This window comes from Sinohyriopsis cumingii, chromosome 9 (genome assembly GCF_028554795.1).
Source record: "Sinohyriopsis cumingii isolate HCF-2022 chromosome 9, ASM2855479v2, whole genome shotgun sequence".
NCBI classification, from domain to species: domain Eukaryota; kingdom Metazoa; phylum Mollusca; class Bivalvia; order Unionida; family Unionidae; genus Sinohyriopsis; species Sinohyriopsis cumingii.
Window position 1 is genome coordinate 110,701,885 of NC_142969.1, and position 24,107 is coordinate 110,725,991.

The 24,107-nt window shown below is 35.7% G+C and overlaps 1 protein-coding gene across 2 annotated transcripts in view; it reads left to right on the forward strand.

Moving 5' to 3' along the window:
- The window catches only part of LOC149792469 (soluble guanylate cyclase 88E-like), a 501,393-nt gene that overhangs the window by 242,115 nt on the left and 235,171 nt on the right, over window positions 1–24,107 (forward strand). For both annotated transcript variants that reach the window (XM_089971051.1, XM_089971054.1), the window contains exon 3: window positions 19,216–19,255. The gene's annotated coding sequence lies outside the window, so the exon portion shown is untranslated. The remainder of the gene's footprint in view (window positions 1–19,215; window positions 19,256–24,107) is intronic.

Consider the following 24,107-nt stretch of genomic DNA (forward strand, 5'->3'; position numbering starts at 1 on the left):
CTTGCTGTTCTAACTTTAGACGTCGCTGACAAGTGTCCTGGTACAAGTCTTCCATGGTTCGTTGCAAAAACTGATTTTTAGTGCCACGGTCAGGGTAACAGACGGGACATCCGTGAAATAAGCAACCGTTAAACTCGTACACGATCTTGGGGTTTTCTAAGTCCCAACCATCGACCGAATACGTTCCGATGGTCTTTTCGCCTCCTCCGTTGCGGGCATGCTGAATCCATTTGTCTTCCTTGTCGCACAAGTAATGTAACCAACGTAGGGCTTTGACCGAGTATTGACGCTTGACATAGTGGGTCGTTTGAGGACTGATGACAGCCACGGTGTTTTCAGGCATGAATCGTTGGCGGTACACTAAGGAACACGCTTTGGCAATGGTGCAAGCTTCTTTCAAAGGATCGACCCCTCCGTGTTCCATGAACAGTTCTCGAAATTTTCCACAGCAACGCCGTAAAATGTCCACGTCGGAACGACAATACTTTAGCATTTCTTCCTGAAAGTCGAAAGGGTCCGAGGCGTGAATCTGGTACCAAGCGTAGAAAGCTTCTCGTTGTTCGGTACGCATGTTGTCGGGGTCGTAATAGTGAACCTCTGGTAAATGGGGTAGAACGGCATGTTGATTGGCTTCCGTATTGAAAAAGTGTGGAAAGTACCCTTTAGCCATTTCTGTCATTCCAAACGTTTTAGGCATTCGACTCAAAGGCATGGCCAAGTAACTCATCGAATCTTTAAACTGCACTTGTCCCACTTGCATGAAAATGATTTTGGCTCCGTTCAAAGTGACTTTAGGACGTTCGGTGCCTTGTTCCGTATAGTATCTGAGAAGAAACTGTCCATCGTATCCGGAGAAATTGTGAGCCATCACCGTGGCATGACGATGACAATCTCCGTAACGTTCGATGTCCTCTTGGCTCCACGTCTTGTCGACGGGGTCTAAGACCCATTGGGCAAAATCGGCTAACGTGTTAGGTCCCCGAAAGATTTTTTCACGCCCTCCGGGAATCTTGCTGCAGTGAGGGCAATGACTGAAGATAGGTTCTTGAATGCACTTCTCGCACGCTCGATGAGCCACGCAGAAATTAGGAATGTGAATGCCGGTCTCTTGCATGCATTCGAAATCGAAAAAGATGAAATTGCCTTTCTTCTTGTGACCGTCCTCTTTCTCTGGTGGGGGTTGGTATTTTTGCACGTAACATTGGTGTTCCAAGTCCACGATGTGGTGACAAATGTGACATTTTTTCTTTCCTCGACATACGTGTGCCTTGGCAGCATTGGTACATATGACTTGTTCACACGTAGGGCACAATCTCAGGAGTTGACAAGCACATTTCTTCTGTGAACCTTGCGTTTTCAGATGTTGTTGGTAACAGGTAGGGCTGACAAACGTGCGCAGACAAGTTGAACAAGGCACTGGTTCTTCGCTCAGACAGGGTGAAGAGGCCAAACATCCTGAGCATTTCGATCCACAATGCTTGTGTTGCTCTCGATTGTTATAACCATGGTCACATTTCTCACAGTAATATCTGTATCTCAGGAATCCAGTGATACTGGTAATGGTATCGAAATGTTCATCGTGATGATAAAGGTGAATGTATTTTCCATCCTTAAAATCTAGGCCTCGAAACAACAGAGGTCCGCGCACTTCTTGAGGGTGCACTTTCAAGGTGTAGCGTGGAGCTAGGGTATCTTGCAATTTTTGCATCTCAGGAATGCCACAGGGTGTGTCTTTGGACAGTCCGGCTTGTTGTAACAGGAGTTCTGCTTCATTTCGTTGTTTGGCTCGATCGGATCGTTGAATAGTGTTCCAGGTTCTTTTCCATTCTACCGTGTCGTTCTTGTTGGCATAGGTTCGTCCCACCACGATGGCACGAGCTAAACACATCTGGTCATGAGGGTTGTTAATTCGGACGAGACTCTTTTTGGTGTTGCGAAGGTCGTCCACCAATAACATCTTTTTGCGTCCTGTCCCTTGAGGAGGAGAGACGTGGGTCATGTCCAGTGTGGCTTTACCATCGGTGATGTCAAACTGATCATTAGATTGTTGTACGTGTTGAATCTTGTCCATGACTTTGGAAGCAGTTAATTCTGCAGGGGTGCTAAACTCGATCCAAACAGGGGATTTCAAACCGTCGTGTTGTATGGAAAGTCTCAAACGATCGTCTTCTTTGGGTTGACATTGTCGCTTGAGTGCAGTGAGCAAAGAATCCCACACCTCAGTGATGAACACTTCTGCTTTCTCTAACGGTACTTCGGACTTGAAATCTTTAAACTTCACCGTGTATTTGTAAGCCGTGGTTCTAAATTTTCTAGAGGAGCGCTTTTCCGTCTCTCGAATGGAATAGTACTTTTCAGGGTTGACAAAGGGTGGTGAACTTGGTTTAGAGGGTTCGGATTCCGGTTCACTCATGTCCTCTTCAAAATCACTGGCATGAATTTGTGCCAAGATTTCAGCCCTGGTACGAGGCGATAGATCACGTTTCTGCCTCTTACTTTCTTCTTCTTTCTTCTCGAATGAATGGGATCGTTTCATCTTGAAAGCAAAAAGTCAAATGACTCAAGTTCAAACACCATAAGCTACTTTATAGTCCTGGCAGACCAGCGTATATAAAAGGGTGTGTGTCTTGTCCTTTCACTATTCATTTCACTCTCAAGCCGAGCACAACGATGGAAGAGACTAACCAGATGGAACGTTTCGTCAGAGCTTTGCGAGGGGTCATTAGAAAATTCTCTTCAGACCAGCCTACGGACTACTCTCCTTCCTTTAGAGATAAAAGTCAAGATACTTGCTATATCTGTCAGAAGAAAGGGCATTGGTCTTCAGAGTGTCCAGACCGTGAAAAAAGAACAAAAACAGGGACTAAAAAAGACAAAAGTCAAGATACCTGTTATTATTGTAAAGAAAAAGGACATTGGTCTCCAGATTGCCCAAAAAAGAAACAAGAGGAGTCAGAAGAAAAGAAGGATTCTTCAGAAGAAGAGAGGAATTATTTAAAAGAGGAAGAGAGGGATTCTTCTGAGGAAGAAAGAAGACAGGTGAAGAAAAAGAAACAGGAGAAAAAAAGAAGAAGGGAAGAAAGCGAGGAGGAAGAAGAGGAAAAGAGTGTGACGGTGAAGAAATTCAAAAAACAGAGAGACTAAATAGTGAGACAGAAGAAGTCTATGAACTTTTTAAAGTGCTCTGTTGTGAATTGTGATTTGGATTGTAACTATTGATAAAAGAATAAATGAATGATATAAGGTAAGTGTCTTTGAGTTCTGATTTTAAAATAAGAAGCTACACTCACGCACTCATACACAGACACGTACTATAAGGGTAACATGGGTGAGTTTTTTTGAGTTATTGGCAAATTGAAATTGTATTTCTTTTCGAGAAATGTGGGTGGCCCTGAAAAGGGCCTTTTTTCTTCATGGTGTAGGGGTGAGTTTAAGCAATCAATTTTAACTGCCTTAAGCCTTTGCCACGGCCAAGGCCTACTTCTGGACTGCGTAATGATGATAATGATTGGGTTGAAATCACTAAGGGTGGTACGGTAGGCTTAGTCACAGGGTTGACATGTTTGGCTCGGGAAGGTCGTATTCTCTTCGGTCGTGATAAAGAAGTCTGATACATTTGTTTCAGACTTCTTAACTCCGCTAAAATGTCCAACAGTACCGTGACCGTTTGATTTTCACCCTCTTGTTTCTTTGCTGCTACTTCTTCTTGCTGTTGTTTTTTTCTTACCTCTTCTTCTTGTTGCTGTTGCTGTAGGAGAAAAGCCTGTTCCGCTTCCTTTTGTCGTTGTATAAATTTCTCCAATTCTTCTTTCTGTCTCTGTCTAAAATTCTCCACTTGCGGTAATGAAGAAGGTAACGAAGGTTCCGGAACAAATTCTTGCGAGGAGAGAAAATCCACAAAATCCCAATTCACCTCTTCTGAAAGTAAGTCCGGGTTCCCTTGGGCGGTCTCCCCTGCTGGTGCACCCCACTGGATCGTTTTCTGAGTTTCCGTCATGTTGAATCACTGTCGCATAGATTGACTGCACACAAGCGCTAGCGAATCTATATTGACTACGTGACGTCACAGACTGCTCTCTTCGGATTGGATGCGAGCTGACTGAATTCTGTAACGCGTGTTCGGATTGGTAAATGAACTCAATCCGTTTCAATCCTTTCCGCCCCTATAAATAAGCGCCGTTCACTGCATTGATTCACCTATTCTAAGAACCTCAACATGTGGACAGACGTTGAATCTTCAACCCTTGTGTCAACGATGATGTTCAGGACGGACATGCTCATGTATGTCCGATCCAAGTGGACCGTTGTCAACAGGACCGACACGAGCCTATGGATACGTAGAATTTACGTGGAGAGGCAAGGATGCCTGAAAAGAGTTTTAGTTTATGGACCTACCATTCGACGAAGCCTAAGAAGAAGAAGAAGATGTTGCAGATGCCCTTTATGTTAAGGGCATATTAACATAAACCCAAAGGCCCTTTTCAGGGCCAGCCATATTTCTCGAAAAGAGATAGTCTTTGAATTGCCTACCCCTTTTTTTAAAAAAAATTTTTTAAAAAAAATCCCATGTTAAATTCCCCTTGTACGTAAAATGACCCACAATTTATTCCCATGTTAATTCCCCTTGTACGTAAAGTGGTACACGATTTTTCGCCATGTTAAATTTCCATTGTACGTAAAGTGGCCCAGGGGTCTCTGTAATGTTATTTTGCATTGTACGTAAGGTGGCCCTATTCACTACTCATAACATCGTTTTAGGGATAGGTATTGGAGCGGAAATATACCATTGCTCAAAACATAGGATTTTCATTAGCCGTGTGTTATAATTTATTTAGAAGTTAATGTTTCAACTGATTCGTCCAGGGATTTCAAATAATACACATAGAAGAATCATCCCTGTCATAATGGTAATAATCACATGTTATACTATATCAAATTTCACTAGGTAAAAATGGTTAGAGTAATGTGTTTCATATTATGTGTATTTAATAAATAAAATATGACAATATTTCATTATTTGGTAGTTTCAATCTCTATTTGTAAAAACGGGATTCGGTAACGTGTGTTTACTTTATATGGAATATAGCTGTACGTGACTAAAGAAAAATTGCAATATATCCCTCCAATGTTTTGATACGACTGAACAGCACAATTATTTTACCTACCTTATATATTCTCACTTATTAGCGTGAATCAAATCCAAGCAGTGTTGAACCTCATCTGTTTTTTTTAATATATATATTGTTCATGAAAATTATTTAGCATGTGGAACAATAAAGTGCACTTGCTTTAATAAACATGACGAAGTGTAATTTAGATTGAAAAGCCACAGCAGTTATATATATTGTATTTGTAGATAATGTCCTCTATTACTGTACGTCTTCTATGCTGATAAGTACGGCTCACGTACCAAACAGTAAGATGATACCGTTTGCAGACACGCTCTGTTAAGATCGCACTATACGGAGTACGCAAATTTGTTTATTTGTTTTGGTGTATTGAGTTGAAAGGATATGTTTAATTATGAGGTTTTTGACCGGAATTCTATACAGAAGTGGAAACAACATATTATTACGAAAGAATGAACTCAATTTGTGTTGTGTATATCGATACGTGTCAATGGGCTGATTGGTGTTACAATAAGTCTACTGCCGTTATAAAAGAAGTTTCGTCTTTGTATTGAAGAAGACTTGATTCAATATCAGAATTATGGAAATATGAAAGGTACCGTCTTAAAAGTATGTAAAATTCTTTTTTTTTATTTTTAAAGCAACACATTTTCGTTAGGTTGTACCATTCGTACTTACCAGTTTTAACATTGAAATGTGGATTAGCACTATTGTGTTCATTTACGGGGTAGAAGAATTTATGAATTTTCCAACAACATTATTAACTAGTAGGGGCCAGTGGGGGTGGGGGGATGACGGCTCTAATGCCCCAGTGGCCTCGATTGTAAGATGTGCTAAGGTGAATTAAATTTGACAAATTTCTTTAATAAAAGCAACTTGTCTTATCCTTTGCGGTTCATTTGAAAGTTACGCTATTCGGTTAATTGTGGCCAATTACAACCATGAGGACAATTTGTCAATAAAACCAGTATGACCGCTAAGTCGCGATCCAGTTACTCATTACGGACTCTATCCATTATATTAATTAAGTAATGCCCAAGTACACCCAACATCATCACCCTACTCACGAATATAATTACGCGAACGTAAGTACACCCAACATCATCACACTACTCATGAATATACTTACGCGAACGTAAGTACACCCAACATCATCACACTACTCATGAATATACTTACGCGAACGTAAGTACACCCAACATCATCACACTACTCATGAATATACTCTTAAGCGAACGTGAGTACACCCAACATCATCACGCTACTCATGAATAAACTTATGCGAACGTAAGTACACTCAATATCATCATCCTACTCACGAATATAATTACGCGAACGTAACTACACGCAACATCATCACACTACTCATGAATATACTTACGCAAACGTAAGTACACCCAACATCATCACGCTACTCATGAATATACTCTTAAGCGAACGTGAGTACACCCAACATCATCACGCTACTCATGAATAAACTTATGCGAACGTAAGTACACTCAATATCATCATCCTACTCACGAATATAATTACGCGAACGTAACTACACGCAACATCATCACACTACTCATGAATATACTTACGCGAACGTAAGTACACCCAACATCATCACGCTACTCACGAATGTACTTACGCGAACGTAAGTAATTTTATGGTTAGGAGATTGTTTATAACGGGAAGGACGGTACCGATACAGATAATTGAATTAAAGAATTACAATATAATTCTAGAATATACAGACATAAATCCTCACAAGACCATACGCTAATACTTGCAAGAAGAAAGACAGACTATAAAGTAGTTCAGGAATAAGGGTGCATTGACACCAAATTCCGATGTTTTTGCTGCAGTGTTTTTCAGTAAAGATTGCGCATGAATATGGAACAGATTGCAATATAAAGACATATTAAATTTATTTAGTATAAATTCCGTACCATTACTTTGCAGACATCGTGAAGTTAATATTGTTCAAATTTTAGGCACAGACCGTCAAGATACAGATACTGTTAAGATTCCTGTATCACCCTCTGTGTCGCTCCAAAATGAACATTCACAAAGAAAACAAGGAGCACCAAATACTTAGTCGTGCGCAGCACAAAGTCAGACCAGAAAGAAGCTGTCTTTAGAACTATTTTGCTCAGAACCTGCATAATTCTACACATAAACAAGTAATAAAATGATCATTTGTAACGTCAATACATTTTTGGAATTGTAAAGTAACTTGAAAAGTGTGTTGGCATTTCCCATTGAAAATTCCATCTTTAATGCACCCGTATAAGAACTGGAATCCAGTCGGTTGCATGTGGTCAGCTTGTTTAGTCTGTTGACCCACAAGAGCTAACAAACACAAAGCAAAACTAGGGCCGTCAAAATCCTAATAGTGGTGTGAAAACGATAATGGTCAGTATCGAATTACAAGCCGCAAATTATGTCGCTCAGACGGATATATTTCTTAAAAGCGCTTGAGTTTCGGATATGAAAGACCCGAAGAGACAGACGTTGTTAAGTCGCCTCAGTGACTCCGCCTATTGAAAACTATTACTCTTGAAGAACTGATATTAAAAAGTTCATAGCAAGATCGATGTGAGCAAAGTTTGGATGAACTAACTAGCTAAGGGAAACCTAACCGAGCTAACGAAGATTGGTCACAAGTGATATCCCGCAGTTGTAAATGTTGCATCAGTGATAGGCATGGTGGTGGTACGGTCTTGCACATTTTGTGGCTAGACGAGGCAAATGAGGGTACCATAGTAGTGTTCATAACGCTCAACTCTGCTACAACATTATCTCATTGATAACCATCTGAGGTAGCTAAGTGTGGGTTTCTGCAACCTGGCTGTCTAACTGCCATTTCCACTATCCGCAGCAACGCATTAAATGCTAGGAGAAACATTGATTTAAATAGAGCTGTGATGAAGGTATTGTGAATCAACATAGGCAGTACTATTACAGGTTTTTCTATAGTACATTTATCAGTTTGTTGTCGGTAATCTCTGTGCTGAAAATGTTTAAGATGCGTCTGCAGGAGCCTTTGAATAAGCAAACACTTTGTTGATTTAGGAATCCTGTTTAATTTGCTCGCATAATCAATAGCTAAGACACAACTATTGTCAATGAGGTACGAAAGGAAAGTAGCAAATTGGTACTTGAAACTGGAACAGTGCTGTCAAGTTAGAAAGCAGCTGATAAATCGATGTAGTGTTTCAAATGTGGCTGTAGGCCTCAACAGAAGACGGGGAAAGATATTTTTCTCCTTGTTTATTTATGTCAGTAGTTTCGGTACCTGTTGTGGAGTTTCGTCTGCAGAATGTGCGAGTTGGATAAATCTCTGCACCTATTAGCACATCCCTCATCAACGCCGACATCGCTGACTCTACTGTCTGGTGGATACTCCACCACCCAACCCGATTGTCTCACGCCCTCTTTGTTGAGGTGTGTGGGACAAACGTGTAGTGGTCGTCAATTACGTTTTACTGATGTAGCCCAAAACATGTTTAGAGGTGAACGGATGGGGGGGGGGGGGGCAATCGCCTCCCTCCCTCTTTCCCGTATATGTGGGCGCCCATGTTGGAACTGTAGCAGTTGGTGGTATATCCATCCATTGTAGTATGGCCAAAAAGCTGGCCAGTGTATGATCTACATGGGTCTTGATTGTTTTGGTCACGTCTTTGTCCGGTCTCCACAAAAAAAGGTTGAAAAGGGTCCATAAGAAGAAGCAATGAAAGTCAGGCTGCGTCTTTTAGTAAAGCTGTATAGCGCAGGGGATCATAAATACACTTACCCGACTCCCTCGACAAGCGCAAAATAGGCCCCGACAAGCTCATGCTTTGCAAAATATTTGGAAGCAGTCAGGTACAAGAAAATGTGTGTGTGTGTGTGTGTGTGTGTGTGTGAGAGAGAGAGAGAGAGAGAGATCATGTTCTGCTCATCATTGTATATGTTCTGCAAGTTCAATATTCGACGCTCTCACAGTACATATGTCAATACATGTATGACGTGTTGATATGTATCGCTTCTTCAGATACAAAACTGCAATCTGTTACCCAGTCCAGTTTCATCCATCGATCTTATATTGCACACAGTATACTGTCAGTCTGTAATATCCATGTAGCCAGTGTCGAGATCAGTCTCTCCTTTTCTCGCACAGCATCATAATAGGAATGTACTTATTAAAGCAAGTTTAGACAAATAAAAAATAAATATTTAGATTTTTGTCTTATTAGTTATATTGTAATCATTATAGATGTACGTTTGCGGGACTGACAGACTTTAAAATCCTGACCTAGACAGGAACAGTTTGTGAGCTCCGACATTGAACAAGTTACTTGCCCTAGATGGATGTCGCCAATTTCAAGGTGACTAGGTGATAATTGTGAATAATATAACCCGTGAGATTTCTTTGACAGGTGTGGTTGGAAATCAAAATCATTACCCACCAGAATGTTTAGCACGCACAAGTGTGTGTTTTACATCAGGGGTGCACAACCTTACTCGGCCAAGGGCCAGATTGAATTTTCTAATACCACTCGAGGACTGCAAACACTAATTTACTGTTATGGGGCCAGATTTATGTGCTGTTATAATTTGCCCTGATGACCGAAAAGAACACGTTCGCGGGCCGGGGGTTGTGCACTCCTGATATACATGTATATATTTATATGACTATTTTTATGTATGCATATGTGTATCTCTTTGCTCTTCTAACTCTCTCTTCATTCTATCCCTTCCTTTATTTCCCTATCTACATTTCTGTCTTCATGTACGTTTTACGCATACATTTTTTGATATATTAATAACATATTGTTTTAAGGTACATATAAAGATACCAAGAATACGAAAGTTCTTTATCTGTAAATTAAATATAATGCAATTTCACTAAAACCTCATATATATATATATATATATATATATATATATATATATATATATATATATATATATATATATATATATAATTAAATACTATAGATACGACCTGCTTATGTTCATCACAAAATATGTTTGTATATATGTAGATCTTTAGACACGCACATTCAAATCTAGAGAAAATGTACATCCATTTAACATTTACTCCGTACTGGTAAACCCACATAGAATGTTAGCAAAGTTTATAATTTATAATTCAAATATTATAATATGCTTATCAGACAACCATTATTATTTTATAAAATGGAATGATGATTAAAATTTAATCACTCCTAGATAATGTCTTCTCCTCAGATATTATTATCGGGTTGATTTGCATCAAGTAATTATATCCCATATATCAGTAAACGGGTTTTCCTTTGTGGTTATGAATATAAATTAGCCGCAGATTTCGGTGGTGATTTAAAATCTGTTAGGCCTATTGAACTATACCAAGTACAGATAATGAATATTTTACCAAGGATGTGTGAATTCTTGTTTGAAACTTCTGGTTCTATAGTTCATGCAAACATAATTAGGGTAAGTCGTTTTTGAGTTTCAAGGGTGGTATGTCCATCAAAGTACAACTCGGGTGCGGATCCAGATCCCCACCCCCAATCTGTCCCTGTAGTTTTTTATATTTCCGATAAGGAAGATGGAAAGAAATTTAACATTGTTTATTGAAGTAAATCGTATATTATATTAAGTTGGCAACGTGAATTATCGTTCCAGCTTCGAAACGTGAATTTGTTCTTACCAAAGAGAGGATGCACCGATGTCACGTGACGCGTGTTACACACTGTACTGGAAATTTTTTTGAATCTGCAGCCGATAATTAATGAACAGAGTTCCCCATGAATATATTTAAACTACTATGACAGTAAATAATAAAACAATTTGGATATCATTTAACTGGAATTTGTCAATCGTTTTACTGAATGCTGTGCTGTCTAAACTTCCAAGTACTTTTTTAATCATTAACCCTCAGTATCTAAAAAAAGGGCATTGTGTGTATGCAGGTATGAATCCAGTTCCAATTCATCCAGTTTTCATCTTGAAATCAGTGATATCTAGCTAAACAATCTTTGACAGGTCGATTTTTGAGAATGATTGAAGAACTTTTATTTTCATAAATTAGATTATTTTCTAGACAATATGCATCGTCTCCTGTAATAATCACTCAAACAATAGATGATCAACACACGCTTGTGCCTGCTAGATTTTCAAGTGGCTAGTCGCTAGAGACGTATGCTTTTTTATTTCCAACCACTGTTGTCAAAGAAACCTCACGGGTTATATTGTAAACCTTATCACCTAGTCACCGTGAAATTGGCGACATGTATGAATTACACAGTGCTGGTTGAAAATTCGATGTCCAATGTCGATCTTTTAGATTGTATCTTTTGAATTACACTGTGGTTGTTGAAATTTTAATGCCATAAATCGAGAGTTTCATTTGAACATGTTGAATCACATCGATTGTGCTAAAGGTTCCATTTCGTATGTTGAGCTTTTTAGATTGTATCAGTTGAATTACACAGCGATGGTCGGACATTTTATTTTGCTTGTCAGACTTGTGTATAGTGAACTGATGTGTTGGTGTTACAAATATCATTACACTGTTTCCACTCCAACAATTCAGAATAATATTGAATATTAAGATACATCGTTCGTGTATTCAGTTATGAGGCGCCATTACATTCCATGCATTTACAGTTGGAACGTTACCATTCACAGGTCTAGATTTACTATGAATCTATTCGGTAGATGTCGCTCTCGTGAACGGACCGCGTTATTTTAAAAAAAACAAGGAGGCTGCTTTTCGTTGCTGTAAAATTCAATAGGTGTAATCTAAATACTCGTCAAATCAAATGGAACTTTCATGCTACGTGTGATTTAGGGATTCTCAACATATGATATTGAAATTTCCACCACCGCTGTATAATTCAAAATATACACTGTAAAACGTCGACATAGGAAATAGAACTTTAAACCACTGCATAATTCAACATATAAAATCTAAAATCTCAATCTAGAAAATAGAACTTAAAGGTCATGAACTTAAATCTAGAAAATAGAACTTAAAGGTCATGAACTTAAAGGTCATGAACTTAAAGGTCATGCAATATGATCCAACACCTGATATTGGATTTCACGACATACGACATCGAAATTTCAACTGCAATTTTCTCATTGGACAAGTTTTTGTCGACTACGGCGTCTCACAGACATACATATACGACACGCCTATTGTCCATAGTGGAGCTTACAAGCTAACTGTGTCTAGGTCAGGTTTTTCAAGTCTGCGAGCCCAGTATACACACATCTATCATTGTTACCATATGACTGGTCAATTAAAATATAAATATTTAGGTCTCGTTTGTCAAAACTTGATATAAAGAGTACAATCATCTTATAATTTATATGCAAGAAAATGAGAGACTGACCTTGACACTGACTACAAGGAACAGATAGACAGTCAATATAGTATGTAAAAATTATTTAAAGGATGTCGATATATTGTGAACAGTTGTTAGAGAGCAGATTATGCAACTTTCAGAACATAAAGCATTACGAACCGAACAGGATCTCTCTCTCTCTCTCTCTCTCTCTCTCTCAACGAGCTTGGCCAGAGTGGCACACAGTTAGATTTATGAATCCCTGGTATGACAACTCCCTAATAGAGATTCATCATAGGGTAAACGGCTATTATCTCTTTTGTATATCTCAAATTAAATGTACCTTGCTTCATTGAAAACAAGCTGTCACGTTTTATTAAACAGTCTGTATTATGCAAGGATATGGGTGAGGAGTTGTAAATTTGAGTATGGAATGATTGCACCATCGCTTTTTTTATGCCGATTAAATTGGTCAACTGGTCAGTCATTTTTTCAGAATCAAATATGAAAATATAACGGTAGATGGCTTTTAATGCTTGTTCATCTTCTACATTGAAGACTGACTATGCTATGGAAATACACTTTATTATTTATTTTGGTAAAATAGTTTAAAATATATAAGCAGAAGAAAAGTTATATCACTACAGTAGAGATACCAGTTTTATTGCCACAGTAGCAATATCACTTTTGGAAATACTTTCTTTCTCCTGTTTAGGAAATAGCTTTCCGTATGTATGTTAATCAGACTTTACCTACATGTGCAAACAAAATTAATTATCTCTCTCTCTCTCTCTCTCTCTCTCTCTCTCTCTCTCTCTGATGTGCCAAGGCTGCAGACCCTGTCGCAGTGTTTCTCAAACTTTTTTGTCTTGCGGCGCACCAAATAGATCTAAAAATGTTCAAGGCACACTTGAAAAGATTTAACAATTTTTGTGGTGAAGAACTTATTTTATATATATATATATATTTAATTTTAAATTTAATGTGAAGGATGTGCCTGCTTTCGAGAGCATATCAGATCGAAGTGAGGCTCTAAAGTCGAAAAAGAAGCCCGCATTTCATCGTCGATTTTAAGAAGTCTCTCTCTCTCTCTCTCGTTTTCGATTTGATTTCAGTCAATGCTGAAAATCCAAACTCACAAAACCACGAAGACACAAATGGCAGAATTACTTTGATTGCTTTTGGTCTGATTTGTTACGTCGTGTATTTATTATTTTAGCGTGGAAAATACGAGAACATTGTACAGCTGCCACCCCTAGCGGCCAAATGTAGCGGTCTGATTTGTTACGTCGTGTATTTATTTTTTTAGCGTGAAAAATTCGAGAACATTGTATAATGGGCTGTATGTATTTATTATTAGACTATTATTATAATTAGAGTGGTCGAGTTCTCCCGAGATCTCTCAAGTCTCGCGTTACGAAAGGAACAAATAAATGACATACTGACAGAGATTGCGTTTTTATATATGTTACTTTTTAACTTTTGCGACATTGATTTACGATTTAATTTTTCGATATGTTCAAGGTTTCAAAACGCTAGCAATTTTAAATATTTTTCAAAACTCCCACGGCACACCTGCAAATCTCTTGCGCCACACTAGTGTGCCGCGGCACACAGTTTGAGAATCACTGCCCTGTCGTATACACTTACGTATTCCATAAAGGGGCACAATCAAGAATGCTTAAAATGAACTCCAATAATAAAAAAAAATGTAGGCTTCATGGATTAACATTTTATAATTTATTTTCAATTGTGTCATACAAACTGATTGTGACTGAATCCTGAAACTGTTGTTATTTGATATACTGAGTTACCCAAACAGTATACACGTCACACTCGGCGGCAAATGGTACTACTTGTAAGAAAAACGCTTGTTTAAAACGAGCAATAAAATTGTTTACAATTAAAAAAAAAAAACGCTTGTTTAAAACTAGCAATACAACTGTTTACAATAAAATTATTTTGATTAACAACTTTAGCTCTCATAGTGATGTTTGAAAACGTTGGAGAAATCTGGGATTGATAAATAGTGATTAAATACAGAAATACAGTGTCAATAGAAATTTGGTGCACTATTTGCGTCCGAATTAGGTCGCAACCTTAACCAAAGACTCACAAAAATATCTTTTGTGTGCAGAAATTAACAAAGTACAAAACTGACATCCTTTCAAGATGACTTCCAGTCATTAAAATCCTTTGTTAACGGGTACTGCGGTCTGAAATCTGTTGGATTTGACCGCTCAATTGTGTTTATATAGTACTTGACCCAAACAATGTTTACTATATCTATTCTAGCAAGAAACATGTTAACGAGAAAAGACCTCTTCATTTTCCTTTCAAAACAGTCATTCATTTGACCACACACAAAAAAACACAATTCGAAACATTATATGTACTAGCTGAATTTGTAAAAAGTCGTATTCCCATGCATATCGATTCCTTTTGCCTTAAAAATATATAATGATGATATCGGAATTATTTAATCGTGAAGAAACACGTTGTATAGTCTCTCCTCGTTTATCACTCTTGACAATACAAAGTTTCCAGGATTCCTGAAATCTTTCCTAATATCTACTAAAGAAAAGGTTTCCACTTGATTCGTTCAGTACTTCCTTATATCTACTAAAAATGGTTTCCACTTTACTCGTGAAGTCTTTCCTTATATCTGCTAAAAAGGTTTTCTCTTTACTCGTGAAATCTTTCCTTATAGGTGCTAAAAGATAGGTTTCCACTTTACTCGTGAAATTTTCCTTATATCTATTAAAGATGGGTTTCCACATTACTCGTGAAATCATTCCATATAGCTCTTGGTAAAAGGTTTCACTTTTCTCGAGAAGTCTTTCTTTGTATCTACTTTATAAATTTTCCACTTTACTCGTGAAATATTTCTGTGAATCTACTAAAAACGGTTTCTTTTTACTCGTAAAATATTTCCGTATATCTGCTAAAAAAGGTTTATTTTTACTCATGATATATTTCCTTATATCTACTAAAAATGTTTTCTTTTTACTCGTGAAATATTCCCGTATATCTGCTAAAAAAAGGTTTATTTTTACTCATGATATATTTCCTTATATCTACTAAAAAAAGTTTTCTTTATACTCGTGAAATATTTCCTTATATCTACTAAAAAAGTTTCTTTTTACTCGTGAAATATTTCCTTATATCTACTAAAAAAAGGTTTATTTTTACTCGTGAAATATTTCTGTATATCTACTAAAAAAGGTTCATTTTTACTCGTGGAATAATTCTGTATATCTACTAAAAAAAGGTTTATTTTTACTCGTGAAATATTTCCTTATATCTACTAAAAAAAAGGTTTATTTTTACTCGTGAAATATTTCCTTATATCTGCTAAAAAAAGGTTTATTTTTACTCGTGAAATATTTCCTTATATCTACTAAAAAAAGGTTTATTTTTACTCGTGAAAAATATTTCCTTATATCTACTAAAAAAAGGTTTATTTTTACTCGTGAAATATTTCCTTATATCTACTAAAAAGGTTTATTTTTACTCGTGAAATATTTCCGTATATCTACTTAACATTGTGCCTCGGTACATGTCCTTGTGATTTAGGGATTTCTTCCATTAATTCAAGCGGAAAACAGATTAGTAAAAGCTGAATAATGGATATAACAATATACATTTGGATACTAGTCTGCCTAGCAAATGCTTGTGGTCCTTGTAATTTGCTAAATATCTTGTTTTATTGTTGTTATTTTTTTAAAAATAAGTTTATTTAACAATTTCGCTACTGGCGAATCAGTCATATTATGAGTCAAGTTTCCAGCGGGGCCCCGAGTGGTCGAGTGGTCTAAAGCGCTCTCCGTTACGGATCACTGCCATCTCACCTCTGTGTACGTGGGTTCGAGTCTCGGATTCGATCAATGTGGGCATGTGAGAAAGCTTGCCAGTAGCTTCTCGTGGGTTGGTGGTTCTTCCCGGGGTTTTCCTGGGTTCTTCCTCCACCATTAATACTGGCCGCCATACATAGCCTATTGTGTGCTGAAAAATGGCGTTAAACCCCACAACAACAACAAGTTTCGAGCTGTTTTGGCGTCTCACTATTTTTTCTGATTTGCATCTTTGCATGTAGTCAATGTCTTCTTTCGTCTCAAAGTCGTATAAAGGTACATGATGCGTTTAAAAACTACGCTGTTTATTTTGAATAAAAATGTTTGTTTTAAATAAAATACAATATAATTATTATCGGGTGATATATATATATATATATATATATATATATATATATATATATATATATATATATATATATATATATATATATATATATATATATATATATATATATATATATATATGTATGTATATATATATATATATATATATGTATGTATATATATGTATATATATCTATATATATATATATATGTATGTATATATATATATATGTATATATATATATATATATATATATATGTATATATATGTATATATATATATATATATATATATATATATATATATATATATATATATATATATATATATATATATATATATATATATATATATATATATAAGATCACACATCAGATATACACGTGTTGATAAGGAATTTTGTTTTCCCCATTTAACGTGAAATTAAAAATCTATATTTGTATTTTTGTCCTTTGTAATTTTCGCGAGAACTAGTCAAAACTTTTGTATAAGTCGGTCGTCTATCATGATGTGACACAAATTTCTTCATCTAAATGTATGAGACTGATTTTGATGTCCTTCTAAAACAAAATACGAAGAGTCTTTAGTAACTGTTTCTGCAATTATTCACCATTGCAAGATTAATTGCCGAAAACAATCCAATCGATAATCAGTATTCAATGGCAGTTTTTCTTATTAGTTTTTCATATATTTTCTCAAAATCATGCGTGTACTGCGTGCGCAGGAAATATTTTTGTGTGGGCAGTCCCACGAGAAATGACTGCCATATTACAATGAGTGTAAGATTAGACACTAGTAAAACATGTACAGGAATATATCATTTTCATTTATATTTCGACTGTCTTTCAAGCATTATCTCACAAGACATTCTGTAATTTTGTCTCACAAATAATTGGTAATGCGAACACTTGATAAAATTTGCAATCGTACACGTACATTAGGTGTATTTTAACAAAGTATTCCGAATAATCAACGTGCTTATTTCGGAGCATTTTCTCGATGTATTTATTTTTATATTTAGTGATATTCAAGCTATTTTAGATACGTCAACAAGTTCAAGCTTTGAGACTGTATAATATCCGTCTCTCTCTCTCTCTCTTTCTCTCTCTCTCTCTGACAAAAACGTATGTATTTTTCTGTTTGTTTTTGTTTTCTTCATTATAACATGCTGAAGATCGAGAAAGTGAAAAAGACATGAAATACTTCACTGCCCACTCTGGAAAAAAATTAATTGCGATAAGATTTAAATTTAAATTTTATGTATTTAATTACATGTATAAAATAGGAATAACGATTTATTTTAGACTGATTTAAGGCCGGTGCCGGATGCTTCTTCGCGCTCATTTATTAGGAAATGTATGTATAAAGTTTCCGGTTTTGCTGCATACAGGCATAAAGCTGCTCTATTGTGAGATAGATTATATCTAAACAAAATCAAGTCGAGTTGTATATATATTTGCCTAGTTGGGGCTGGGTTATGAGTTGTTTACGAGTTTATTGATCTTTTTGTCTTTCTCTGCGAAACCATATTTCTCTAAAACTATTTATAATCGTATAAAATCCACACAAAACAGCGCTCACATCAGTAGTCGAAATATATTATTAGCTAAGTTAGATAATAAATTAATGTGATAATTAATCTGCTGTATCAAGTAAAAAACATGGAACAAAGCCATTCAAATTCATGTACAGGCCCATACACTTATATCACGACAAACTGGAGACTTTGTCAGACATCCCGTGGCTTCATTGTTCCTGAATAAATACGGAGACCATTGGCTTTAGCTTAAGGGGGAGATACATTTGTAACATACAAAAACACCATTACGTGTTGATTGTAAAGAAATCAATGGAGTCAGGCTATTAGCATAAACTCGATCCTTGCAATAGGGTAGTGACTGAAACAGATAGATGAGGTGTTTTCAGTCTAACAGCTACAATAATTGTTGATTAGAACAAAAATATGCAACATCATCTTTCTAAAATTAGATTACATCATTCTGTTTTTTTAATGCTATTTACATAAACACTTTGGAGATTTATTTCAATATCTCTATACTCTAAAAATAGCATTTCAACATGTTGATTTAATTGCATTTGTACTCTGTTATTTTCGTCAATTACTCATATCATAATTTCTTATATAGCATGACGTCACAAAATGCTTTGTTTTAAGGACAATCGCAATGACGAGGCATCCACATTTATTGCGGGCAATTCACTATACTGTTCTGCAGTTTCGTCAAATAAAATTAATATTTTGTGTCATGCGATACAAATAATGATACATTTATGATCCTTCCAGATAATAATAAAAAAATTAAAATGTTGAATAATTGCAATGCTTGCCAATGCTCGCACAAGAATTTATTTCATTCGTTTAATAAATTTCCATGAAATGAGTATTCATTTAAAATCTTGTTTGTTAGAAGAGTGGAGAAAATACTATTATCAAACAACTGAGAAAATCGGTAAATAAGGAAACAGCAAATTAAACTGAGGCATCAACATATTGATTATAAATTAATAGTTGTCTTTCTAAACCTTCTTTATGTATGCTTTAGCCATGATGCACTCATTTTGCACCTCTTCTATCCCAGGCTAGATCCTCAGTTTGACAGCAGATTATGCCATGCAAAGGTAAGTACTTTTCAGTTTTTCTTGTTCAAAAGCAACACGAAGTAAATGCATGTGCCTTAATAACTACTGTGTACTGGTTGAGACGATATTTTATACAATGTCAATGTACGTAAAAATTCCTCCATTATATTGGAAATAAATTCTTTTTGAGATCTAAGTTCAGAAGACAAAATTACAGCATACTCGTTTCTTACAAAACAAGAAAAACTTGCTGTTGAGAATGAGCTTCGACATTGCAGTTTTATAAATGCAAGAAAAATGCATAAGCAGTGTTATAAAAGTCTAGATTTTGTACTGTCTTTGACAGCAGATATACTTCTACCTTTCCTCAGTATAAGTAAAAAAATGTGAAGTGTGTAAGTTATGGTAGCAGTCTGGGACTAGTAAATTCATCAGTCAAGCATGTTCATTGTGGTAGCAGTCTGGGACTAGTAAACTCATCAATCAAACATGTTCATGATGGTAGCAGTCGGGACTAGTAAATTCATCAGTCAAGCATGTTCATTGTGGTAGCAGTCTGGGACTAGTAAACTCATCAATCAAACATGTTCATGATGGTAGCAGTCGGGACTAGTAAATTCATCAGTCAAGCATGTTCATCGTGGTAGCAGTCTGGGACTTGTAAAGTCATTAGATGAACTTTAGATGATGGACGTCATTTTGTGGATAAAACAAATGTAATACTTTAATAATTCAAAACTTTATCAATTTTAAAACCAGTCTCCTCAAACAATAAGTGTGTGCTGAGAACTTGTTGTAATAGGTTTCTCGTGTATCTTCATTTAATAACACCAAAAACGTTCATTCACTCAAGGAATTCGACAACATATATGAATTGTGATTACAAAAATAACAACGGAAACAGTACTTCCTTACTCACTAGTATATATGTTTAAATGGTGCTTACATCCATTCCTTTGTGTAAGTCATAGAATTCGGTAATCCCGAGGTATATATGTTTAAATAGATTTTAAACCCAAATCCATTGTACACGAATAGAACCTAATATATAGGTTTAAATGGTTCTTACATTCCGCCTCGTATATGTCTTAAAATTACAGTACTCAGTGATACTTGAATGTGACATTTGGTGATCTATAATGAGCAAACAAGCCCAACCACCCCGTTTCTTTGTATCCCACCCAAGGGGATATGTCCTTTTAGTGATGAAAGCGAGTTTTGATTGATATATCACATTATCGACTGTAATAAAGCTTAACCAATAAACACATCATATTGATTTTGTTTGCTATCAATCAATATGTGATTTATTGGTTCATCAAACTTGATATTCACTGAAACAAAGGTCTGTAATTGTGTAATATTGCAATGTTATGTACATCATAGTTTATACTATGTAGCAACAAGCATCTGAAATAGTATATTCATTACACTGAAACCATTCTCACAATCTGGCACGAAATCATGTAAGATAACAATTACTGACCTTTAAATATATGTCTTTATAAACCGGTCAACCTATCAGTTCACATCCAAGTCGCGCATGCGCTTTACAGGTCAAATAAACTTAGAGACAGATTTTCAACATTATACAATTAACTGCGGTTTGTTTAAACCTCTTGTATTGTCACAATAAGATACAATGGGATTTTGTATTATTTCTAACAAATTAGCCCTCTCCGTACATGATACAACTATCACAACAAATTCAAAATGACAACATAATAAGAATGAAAAATTATTGGAGAGAGAGAGAGAGAGAGAGAGAGAGAGAGAGAGAGAGAGAAGTGCAAAATTACAGTAATCACAATTTTAGTAAGTTTATGAAATTGTCCGATTATGTTATATATATGTGTGTGTATGTGTGTGTGTGTGTGTGTGGTTTTGTGTGTGTGTGTGTGTGTGTGTGTGTGTGTGTGTGTGAATACATGGTGTCAAATTCCATATCTATCATTTGCGTCGCCCATTTCCCAAGAAAGTTAATCTAAGCTAGTCTCATTAATGGCACTGAGAGTAATTTTCTTACCAGCTGTGTTCGTCGTCTACTTTACTTGCGACAGAACATGGAGAAATGCACGATGGTTTCAATCCATCCACAGGAACAGCAAGTTGAACAAGGTAAAGATCAGCTTTAAATGAACTTGCATTATGTCAAAATCTAGTATCGATAACATCCAGTCTTCGATTAATAAAACTTGGCATTTTGCTAATTACGATATTTGGACATAAACACTTTGTCAAAGCACTGTAAGACATTCTTCTTTGAGTATCATGTTCGAGATTGTTCCACAAATATACGGTTGAGGTGATAAAAGATGGTTTTGGTAGAATTTAGGCAAATGACCATATTATTTGAACGTCGAAGATTGTAATTTGTTTGTTTGGACACAGCAGAAGGGTGAAATTTGCTGAGATAGTCTGGAGTTTGACTCTTTTATTTTGTTGTTGCAATGAATATGAAGTTAATAATAATAATAATAATAATAATAATAATAATAATAATAATAATAATAATTATTATTATTATTATTATTATTATTATTATTATTATTATTATTATTTAATCAGCTTTAACACCGATGATCAGCTTTGTCATTGATGATCAATATAATAATAATAATAATAATAATAATAATAATAATAATAATACTAATACTAATAATAATAATAATAATAAAAATTATTATTATTATTATTATTATTATTATTATTATCATTATCCAACTAAATACACCCACATAATGCACGTGGATACAATGTAGCGTGTTTTCAGTCGTCACAGGAATGATGCCGTCGTTTAGTAAACAACTGATAATCAGCTTTATTACTAATGATCAGCGTTATCACTGATATCAGCTTTATCACTAATGATCAGCTTTATCACTGATGATCAACTTTATCACTAATGATCAGCTTTATCACTGATATCAGCTTTATCACTAATGATCAGCTTTATCACTGATATCAACTTTATCACTGATATCAACTTTATCACTAATGATCAGCTTTATCACTGATATCAGCTTTATCACTAATGATCAGCTTTATCACTGATATCAGCTTTATCACTAATGATCAGCTTTATCACTCATATCAACTTTATCACTATTGATCAGCTTTGTCGCCAAAGGTTATATCCTGCAAATGGTCTTCAATCCATATCGCATGTGGTATATTTTTAGAGATGATAGGTGTTCTCAATAGAAACTGAAAATTGGGACACAAAGACCTATGTTTAGTTTTCTTTCTTGCTTTGTTTCTTTCTTTCCTTTCTTGTGGGGGAGGCAAACTAAAATTTTTATAGCGTTATACTTAAAATCGGACGAGTAAAAAACAAAAACAAATGATGTTTTCAGAAATTATGTAATTTGTTGTTGCTGTATATTTTGTAAGTTAAGATTAAAAAAAAAATACAAACGATATTTTGTACCCTTTTGATGCCTGTCATGCAACCCTCTATGAGCTTGCATACAAGAGAAATTTTACGAACAAATTTATTTGATATGTCCTCTCAGTTTACCGAGTCGATTGCAAAGCACTTTGTGTATGAGAGCACATTGAACATAAAAAACATGTACGTAATTACGTGCATAGATGATGTGTCTGCGTGCGTGCGTGCGTGTGTGTGTGTGTGTGTGTGTGTGTGTGAGAGAGAGAGAGAGAGAGACAGAGAGGCAGAGAGAGAGAGAGAGAGAGAGAGAGAGAGAGGTGGTGGTGGTCTGTGTAACTGTGTTGAAAATGGGGAAAAGTCAATCGAACGATTTCTCCACTGAAATAGTATTACGCTCTTTGGCCTGCAGAGTTGGCTGCGGCTGGAGGTCAGGGTCTTATTTCTCAAACATCAAAAATACCTCACCAACGCAGTGTATAAGAAAATCAGTCTTAATCGAACGTTTGTCTGCTCCGATACAAACAGTTATTCGGTAAACACGTGCCATTTTGTGATTCGTCGTATGAATGATATACTTCTTGTATTAAGAAAAGGCAATTCGTGCTTCAGGCGCGTAAATACCCGCTGCGGATCATTTGTAGAATACTTTTTAACAGAAATGTATCGTGTGACAATTGTTGTTTTTATTTTGTAGATAAGCTTTCATAAATAAACGAGGGCATTCTATTTTTATATTTAGCATAATCAAGATGAACTTCACTTACGTACAGTTTATAAAGGGATGCTAATGAAGGAGACGCTATTCTACCATGACACCGAGATAGAGATGATTTAATTTCTACTTTACTCAGAAACAGATAAGCATGCAACATATGAGATTTAATTTTATTCACAAAACAACAGATATCGCCTGTTTTATACAGATATATCGAATTCCAGAACAAACCCAATATTATTTTTTGTTACCGACAACATATTTGGCATGAATAGGAGGGCGAAAACAGTAGTTTTGGAATCTCCGCTGATATTCATTCATAGCCAAAGAAACATTCCGAATGCACATTAGTTTCCATTATTATTAAGCCTGTCTCCTCGGTTTATATCCGAGTTCGATGACACACATTTTCATGAAATAGAACCTAGTTTGGTCCAGGAAGTATTTGAACAGCTTTGTGGTTGTACGAGTTTGCATCAGCTGTGATTTCTTTCTCCATAATCACACAACAGGGACAAGAAATGAAACCTACGATGGGAGATATGTTCATTATGTGCCATCCAGGTTGATACTTTGTTTGCTTCATGATTTTCTTTCTCATGGCATAACAATTAATTTGAATATATGTCTTTTAACTGCTTAAAGATGAAAGTCATATATATATATATATATATATATATATATATATATATATATATATATATATATATATATATATATATATATATATATATATATAGTGAAGACGGAGTAAAGGATAACGTACTCGACTGTCTCATTCTGCG